This window comes from Telopea speciosissima, chromosome 10 (assembly GCF_018873765.1).
Source record: "Telopea speciosissima isolate NSW1024214 ecotype Mountain lineage chromosome 10, Tspe_v1, whole genome shotgun sequence".
NCBI classification, from domain to species: Eukaryota; Viridiplantae; Streptophyta; class Magnoliopsida; order Proteales; family Proteaceae; genus Telopea; species Telopea speciosissima.
Window position 1 is genome coordinate 23949981 of NC_057925.1, and position 8624 is coordinate 23958604.

Below are 8624 nucleotides of genomic sequence, written 5' to 3' on the forward strand. Positions count from 1 at the left end.
TACAAATAGACTAAGTATAGAAAATAAACTATGGAAACTACTCATGCAAAAATAAACTAAGACTCCAATCACTTAGCCCTACTCCTAGGGTGGATGCTTCTTCTTCTTCTTGCGGAAGTAGGCCCTTGGATCTGCATCACCCCCCCCTTCTCTCAGTGATAGTCAATAGTTAACAATTTGTATCAAAGCTTGGGCTCAGTGACTGCTTCACAGGAAACTGAGTAATTTAGGGTCAGTATGGCTTTAGGAGAAGGGTCTTCTGGAAAGGCACCGTATTTTGATGGGACAAATTATGTGTTGCCTCCTAGACCACAGCAGTCTCAGTCGACCAACCGTTCCGTACAGCCACATCAAGGTAATAGGATTCTTAGGCAAGTCTTTGCAGTGACCAATGTCGATGCAGAGACGACACCAGTTGTAGTGACAGATACCTTATCTAATTCACTAATGCCTGTGTATTTATTGTTTCCCTTATATTGCTAGCTTGACATTAAGATAAATCTCATTGTGTCAGGTACCATATCTATATCTCTATCACCTACACTTGTACTATTTGATTATGGGGCATCACATTCTTTCGTGACACCTACTTTTGCTAGAAAAATGGGGATTCCTCTAAAGAACTTATCACTTGACCTAGCTGTTAGAACCCTCACAGGGAGTGCTGTGGGATTGGTTGTGGTGTATGAACCTTGTCCAGTATAGGTCTACGGTCATGATATGATTGCACACCTTATTGAACTCGACATGACTGACTTTGATGTCATATTAGGCATGGATTGACTGTCTGCCTACAAAGCTAATGCATTATGTGCGGAGAAGCAAATAGTATTTAGACCATGAGGTGAAGAAGAGTTTTTCTTTACGAGTGACAAAATAAAGAAACTCAAGAAGATGATTATATTAGTCCTTTAGACGAAGAAATTGTTGGACCAAGGGTGTCAAGGGTATCTAGCCTTTGTAATGGACACCGAAGCCAAGTTCAAGCCATTGACGAAATTGGATATAGTGAAGGATTTTCTGGACGTATTTTCAGATGATTTGACGAAGTTGCCACTAGACCAGGAAACATAATTTGTCATTAATTTACTCCCGGGATCGACACCAGTGTCAAAGGCACCATATCAGATGGCGCCTACGGATTTGAAAGAGCTGCAAATTCAGTTGTAAGATCTGTTGAATGAGGGATTCATTAGACCCAGTGTATCTGCACAGGGAGCACTAGTATTATTCATCAAGAAGAAAGACGTGAGTGTGAGAATGTGCATTGACTACCAAGAGCTCAATAAGCTGACAATTAAGAACCGGTATCCATTGCCAAGGATCGATGATTTATTCGATCAATTGCAAGGTGCAAAGGTATTCTCCAAGATTGACCTTAGATTGGGTTTGTTGGAAAACACATTCCTCCAAAAACTGATTTTGATGATAACAAACATAAAGATTAATACTAATATTCCAATCTTTAAGCAAACCTCATAGTCAGACGTTGGAAGCATCAAGCATCCAGGAAAGACTTGATCAACGGAGCTCACAACAGAAGAGTTAAGGAAAAGAAGAAATTTGAAGATTGAGGAACATCTTCTAAAGGAAGCCAAGAATTAACAAGACAAAGACTCTCCAAGAAGATTCAAGTGCATTAGAACACATTTCGTTACATGTGCATATCACATTGCACACACATTGCATTCACATGTAAGAGACCCTAGGAGGAACTCATTCCCATGCCCTAGACTTAAGAAACATGGTCATTAAAGTGTTAGACAAAAACCTATGAAGTCCCAAGCAAGCTGGACCAAAAATCCCCTTGACAGATAATCAAAAATAGGACAATTGTCTGTCGGTCGACCTACAGACTCTGTCGGTCAACCTACAAAATATAAAAAACACACACCTATTTCCAGTAGCCTGTCGGTTGCAACCGACAGAATTATAGGTCGACTGACACTTGTAGGTCGATCCATAGGTCGACCGACAATCGACCGACAGCCCCAAACTTGGCCTTAACGGCTAGTTTTTCAACGGTTAGTTTTTTATGGTCAACCGACAACCTTTATAGGTCGACCGACAGTCTAAAAATATGACTGTTTTATATCCGTTGGAGAACAAACAAACTCTAACTTTTGGCTTTATAAAACACATCCAAACAAGAAACAAAATACATCTTTTGATAGAAAAAGTGCATAGTACATTTGTGAAAGTACAAAAGTGAAAATTTGTCATTGAGCTAAATTATTCAATTCAAGCTCTTCAAAGAGATCTTATCAAGCTCTTAACTCTCCACTCTCTCCAACTCATGCCATCAAGGAGAATCATCTAAGAGACTCAAGGTGCATCACTCTCATTCATATCATTGAGCACCATCACTCAAAGGGTAAAAGTGTCACTACTCTTTGATAGGTATCTATACCAAACTTCTATTATATTTATTTGTTTATGCTTTTGACTTGATAAAGCATTGTTGTATTAATCTAGATCGTGCTTAGATTAGTACAAGGACCCTCTCATCCTTAAGAGATTGAAAGGATACTCTTGTCCTGGAACTAAGATTGTAAGGATCCTCTTATCGTGTTAAAAAGAGTTGTAAATGTGTCATTTCCCCACCTATTGTATTGAAAAAAAAATACTAGTGGAATTCTCTCAAGGTTGAGAGGAGTGGATGCAGGCTAAGTTAGCCGAACCACTATAAATCTTGTGTCTCATTTACTTTTGCTTTTTATATTTAATATAAGTGTGCAACCAATCGAAAAATAGTCAAAATCCACTAGTGGTAACCTATTCACCCCCCTCTAGGTTACTCGACAATTGGTATCAGAGCGGGAGCTCAAAACTAAGACCATATTTGTCTTTATATTGTGCTAAAAATGATCTATGGCATCATCATCATCTACACACCAAATTAAGGGGCTCAACACTTCTAGGCCACCATACTTTGATGGTGAAGGATTTGCCTACTGGAAGTGTAGGTTCAAAAATTATGTGTGTGCTCATGATATTGATGTATGGACTGTGATTGAGGAAGGTCCCTTCCAAATCACAAAACAAGTTGGAGGAAAAATTGTACCTAAGGAGAAATCCGAATGGACACCATCGGATAAAACACACATACAACAAAACTACAAAGCTATTGCATTCCTACAATGTGCTCTTAGTGAAAAGGAATTCAATAGAACTAGTATGTGTAACACGGCTAAGGAGATGTTTGATACTCTTGTGGTTACCTATGAAGGAACATCACAAGTTAAACAATTCAAAATTGACAAGCTTATTCATGAATATGAATTGTTTAAAATGCTTGATGATGAAAGTGTTTCTAACATGTTTACTAGGTTTACTAACATTGTTAACAAGTTGAAAAGCTTAGGAAAGGAATACACCAAAGCGGAGAATGTAAGGAAGATCTTGAGATCACTACCCTCCAAGTGGAGACCAATGGTGACCGCCATCAAACAAGCAAAAGATCTAGAGGTCCTACACATGGATGAATTGATGGGTACTCTACAAACCCATGAAGTTGAACTCCTTGAAGATGATAAAGTCATAGAAGTAAAAGAACCAAGGAGAAAGTCCATCGCACTCAAGGTCTCTTGTGAATCCGAAGAAGAAGAAAGCGATGAAGAGGATTTAGAGAAAGAAATCTCTCTAATCACAAGGAAATTTCAAAAATTCCTAAGAAAGAGAGGAAGAAGATTCTACAAAGGACAACCATCAAAAGAAAATAAAGGTAAAACATACACAAAGGAAAAACATTTCAATACTAACAAGGACATTGTGTGTTATGAATGTAAAAAGCCCGGACACTTTAAAATCGAGTGCCCCAAGCTAAAAGGAAAGGAAAGTAGAAAGAGAAAGGCTTGCGCCGCCGAGATATCATGGGATTCAAGTGATAGTGAAGAAGAAAATAATGAATCCGATGAAGAGACCGTCAACTTGGCACTAATGGCTCACAACAATGATGATGACGAGGTAAACTCTCCCTATCATAGCTCCTTGTCGGTTTACAATGATGATTTAGAATATGAAGAACTTCAAGAGGCCTTTGAAGAACTTTATAATGTAAGTCTCCAAGAGGAAGCTTCTAAAAAGGCCTTAGAAAAAGAAGTAGCCAATCTTCTACACAAAATTGATGAGTTGATTTCACATGCACACAACCTAGAGGAAGAAAATAAGAATCTAACATCCACATTGCACACATTTACTAAGGGTCAAAAGACCTTAGATACATTATTAGGAAACCCACAAAAGGGACCTCAAAATAAAGAAGGTCTAGCCTATGATGGTAAAAGACCACATCAAGCCAAAGGAAAGGGAAAGATGAGAACTCCAAAATGGAGAAAATCAAACCAAAGCCAAATCTCACATCCCATTGTATGTGAAAAATGTCATTTACCCGGGCATGAAACTTGCATCGGTGCCTATATTGATGGTAAGGTGATATATAAAGAACCGGATACAAAAAGGAAGCATCATGCATTCTACTATACTTCTCAAAATAGGACCAGCAAACCTCAAAGAGAATTTGTGCCCCAACGACCACAAAGACAATATCCCAAGCCTAAGCCATTTCAACCATATAGGCAAAATGCTTCATATATGCCATATGCACCCCAAAGACCTCAAAATCATTATAGACCAAACACATACACTAGGCCCAATGATCACCAAAGGGCCTATGTCAATAATAATTCTTACACATCACAAAATTACTATGTTCCATATAGACACTATGAATTTCAAGGGCCAAGAAGAACCCAAAGATCATATGAACATCGAAAACCTACATCTATCACACCTACAACACAAAATCAAAATTCTAAAAGAGCTTGGATACCTAAGGGTATGATCGATCCTAACCTCAATGGACCCATGAGATTATGGGGACCAACATATAATTGATTACTATTATAGGTATGCTTGAAGAGCAAGGAAGCAATTGAATGGTATATTGATAGTGGATGCTCCAAGCATATGACGGCTAACCCCAATCTATTCACCAAGCTAAACAAGTATAATGGAGGAATGGTGACATTTGGGGACAATAGCAAAGGAAAAATTATTGGCATCGGTGAAATCACCATTGGAGGTACAATCATATCCAATGTATGCCTAGTTGACAATTTAAAGTATAATTTGCTTAGTGTGAGTCAACTATGTAATATAGGATATAGTGTCATTTTCAAAACCTCTCATTGCTTAGTGAAAAATTCAAATGATAAGACTATCTTGAAAGGAATTAGGAAAAATAATATCTATATCTGCTTATTGGATGAAGCTAATTCTAGTAATACATGTCTTGTGTCAAATGATGTTGATCCCTACCTATGGCATAGAAAATTAGGACATGTTAATATTAAAGTGATTAAGACCATTGCATCTAAGAATTTAGTCAGAAACTTACCCAAACTCAAATTTGAAAATGACCATGTATGTGATGCTTGTCAAAGAGGAAAACAAACCAAGGTATCTCATAAATCTAAAAATGAAGTGTCTACCACTAGACCCTTAGAACTACTACACTTGGACTTGTTTGGACCTATTACTACACCTAGCCTAGGCGGTTCAAGATACACCTTTGTAATAGTTGATGATTTCTCTCGCTTCACATGGACTCTATTTTTTAAAACATAAAGATGAAGCATTTGATGAATTTGCATCTCTATGTAAGAGAATACAAAACCAAAAGGGATATCTCATAACAACCATTAGAAGTGATCATGGAGGAGAATTTGACAATCTCAACCAATTTGGGAGTTATTGCAATGAACAAGGCATAACCTATAACTTCTCCGCTCCTAGAACACCTCAATCCAATGGGGTGGTTGAAAGAAAGAATAGATCACTCCAAGAGACCGCTAGAACAATGATAAATGAATACTCTCTTCCAAAATATTTTTGGGCCGAAGCGCTCAATACGGCTTGCTATGTGTTAAATCGTGTGTTAATTAGACCTATATTACTCAAAACACCCTATGAACTCTATCACAATAAACTACCTAAAGTTGATTACTTTAAAGTGTTTAGGTGTATATGCTATATATTGAATACTAAGGCTAACTTAGGAAAATTTGATGCTAAAGCCGATGATGGCATTTTCCTTGGATACTCTTCAAATAGTCGAGCCTATAGAGTCTTCAATAAGAAAAGCTTGATTATTGAAGAATCAATGAATATAAAATTTGATGAATCTCTTCCTAAAGATAGACACAAGCCATTGATTGATGATGATGATACATTTGTTGAGATTAGAGAGAGCATAGAAAATTTCTCTCTAAAAGAACCCGAAGACCAACCAAAGGATAAAAGGTTAGACCTTGGAAAGACCATCCCTTGGATCACGTCATTGGAGACTTAGACAAAGGAATCCAAACTAGATCTAAAACTCAAGACATTTGCAATAATGTTGCTTTCATATCCAAAATTGAACCTAAAAACATAAAAGAAGCATTGGAAGATAGTGATTAGATAGTAGCTATGCAAGAAGAGATCCATCAATTTGAAAGAAACAATGTTTGGGAGCTTGTCCCAAAACCCAAGAATCATTTTATTATAGGAGCCAAATAGGTGTTTAGAAACAAACTTGATGAAGATGGATCAATCATTAGAAACAAGGCTAGATTAGTTGCCAAAGGATATAATCAACAAGAAGGGATAGATTTTGATGAAACCTATGCACCGGTAGCAAGACTGGAATCTATTAGAATGCTACTTGCTTTTGCATATCATAAAAATTTTAAGCTGTACCAAATGGATGTCAAAAGTGCTTTTTTAAATGGCTTTATCATGGAGGAAGTATATGTTGCACAACCTCCCGGATTTGAGGATACAAAATATCCAGATCATGTCTTCAAACTTAACAAAGCTCTCTATGGACTCAAACAAGCTCCTAGAGCTTGGTATGAGAGATTGAGTGAATTCCTAATCCAAAGTGGATTTCAAATGGGTAAGGTTGATACAACTTTGTTTGTGAAACATAAAAGAAAAGACTCTATTATTGTGCAAATATATGTTGATGATATTATATTTGGATCCACCAATGAAAATCTTTGTGTTGAATTTAGCAAATGCATGAGTGATGAATTTGAAATGAGTTTGATGGGTGAACTTAATTTTTTCTTAGGACCTCAAATTAAACAAACCAAAAATGGAAGCTTTATATGTCAAACTAAATACCCTAAAGAACTTCTCAAGAAATTTGATTTTGATGGACAAAAGTCATCTAGCACCCCCATGAGTACCTCTCTAAAGCTATCTAAAGATGAGGAAGGTACTCCCATAGACCCTACACGCTATAGAGGCATGATTGGCAGCCTTCTATATCTCACCGCTAATAGGTCAGACATCATGTTTAGCGTGTGTGCTTGTGCTAGATTCCAAGCCAACCCAATGCAATCCCACTTTAGTGCCGTTAAAAGGATCTTTAAATATCTTAAAGGTACAACAAATGTAGGATTATGGTACCCAATGAACTAAAATTTTGATTTAATAAGCTTTTCGGATGCCGACTTTGCAGGGTGCCATCTTGATCGCAAGAGTACAAGTGGCACATGTCACTTCTTAGGATCTTGCTTGGTTTCATGGTTTAGCAAGAAACAAAACTCTGTTGCTTTTTCCACTACTGAAGCCGAGTACATTGCGGCCGGTAGGTGTTGTGCCCAAGTCCTTTGGATGAGGCAAACTCTCATAGACTATGGGATACATTTTGGTTCATCTCCAATTAATTGCGATAATACAAGTGCAATAAATTTAAGCAAAAATCCCATTCTCCATTCAAGAGCCAAACATATTGATATTAGGCATCACTTTCTTAGAGACAGTTAAAAAAGGGGAAATTGTTCTAAAATACATTGAAACTGAAAAACAACTTGCAGACATCCTCACCAAGCCATTGAGTGAAGAGAGATTCTGCTATTTGAGGAGAGAACTCAGGATCTGCAACCCTTTTGAGTAAAGTGAAATCCTCAAAAAGCCCTAAAAATCAGGCTGTTAGAGAATTCTGGGCTAAAATCCCATAAAATCCCTATTTTTGACCTTTCGGTCGACAGACAGACTCATGTAGGTCGACCGACACGGAAAAATTTTGTTTTTAAATAAGAACCGAGAGGATTCTTTTCATTTCCCTCTTCTTTTGTTCGAGACCTCTCCTCTCCAAAACCCTTTTTCTTTGAATTCCAAGGCAAAACCTTGCAAAATCCCTTGAGATTTCACCAAATCCAAGCCCCAAATCACTCTTCCTACACAATCTACCCACTTCCAACCCAAAAATCTCTATTTCTCTCAAATCTCTAAAGCCCTAGGTTTCAAATGGCTCCAAAGCAAAGCAAAGGCAAGCAACCAAAGAAGAAAGCCAAAGTTGGAGAGAGCTCTACAGCATATGACAAGTCTCTCTTCATCTCAGAAGAAGCCTCTATTCTCTGGGGAAAATTTGAGAAGAGAAAGGTTGACAAGGAAAGAACTGTAAGAGTTTCTCAATTCCTTGACTATGACATTGAAGAATATTTCAAATATTTGGGTTGGGAAAATACCTTAGTTTATGTTGATCCCTGCTATCCTGACCTTGCCAGACACTTTTACTTCGTAATCTGAGAACCCAAATAGTGGATGATAGGCTTGCCATCACATCCCTA

The 8624-nt window shown here is 37.5% G+C and overlaps 1 pseudogene; it reads left to right on the forward strand.

The window, feature by feature from the left end:
* Positions 1 to 237: 237 nt before the first annotated feature.
* On the forward strand, positions 238 to 7948 carry LOC122643441 (annotated as a pseudogene).
* Positions 7949 to 8624: the final 676 nt, after the last annotated feature.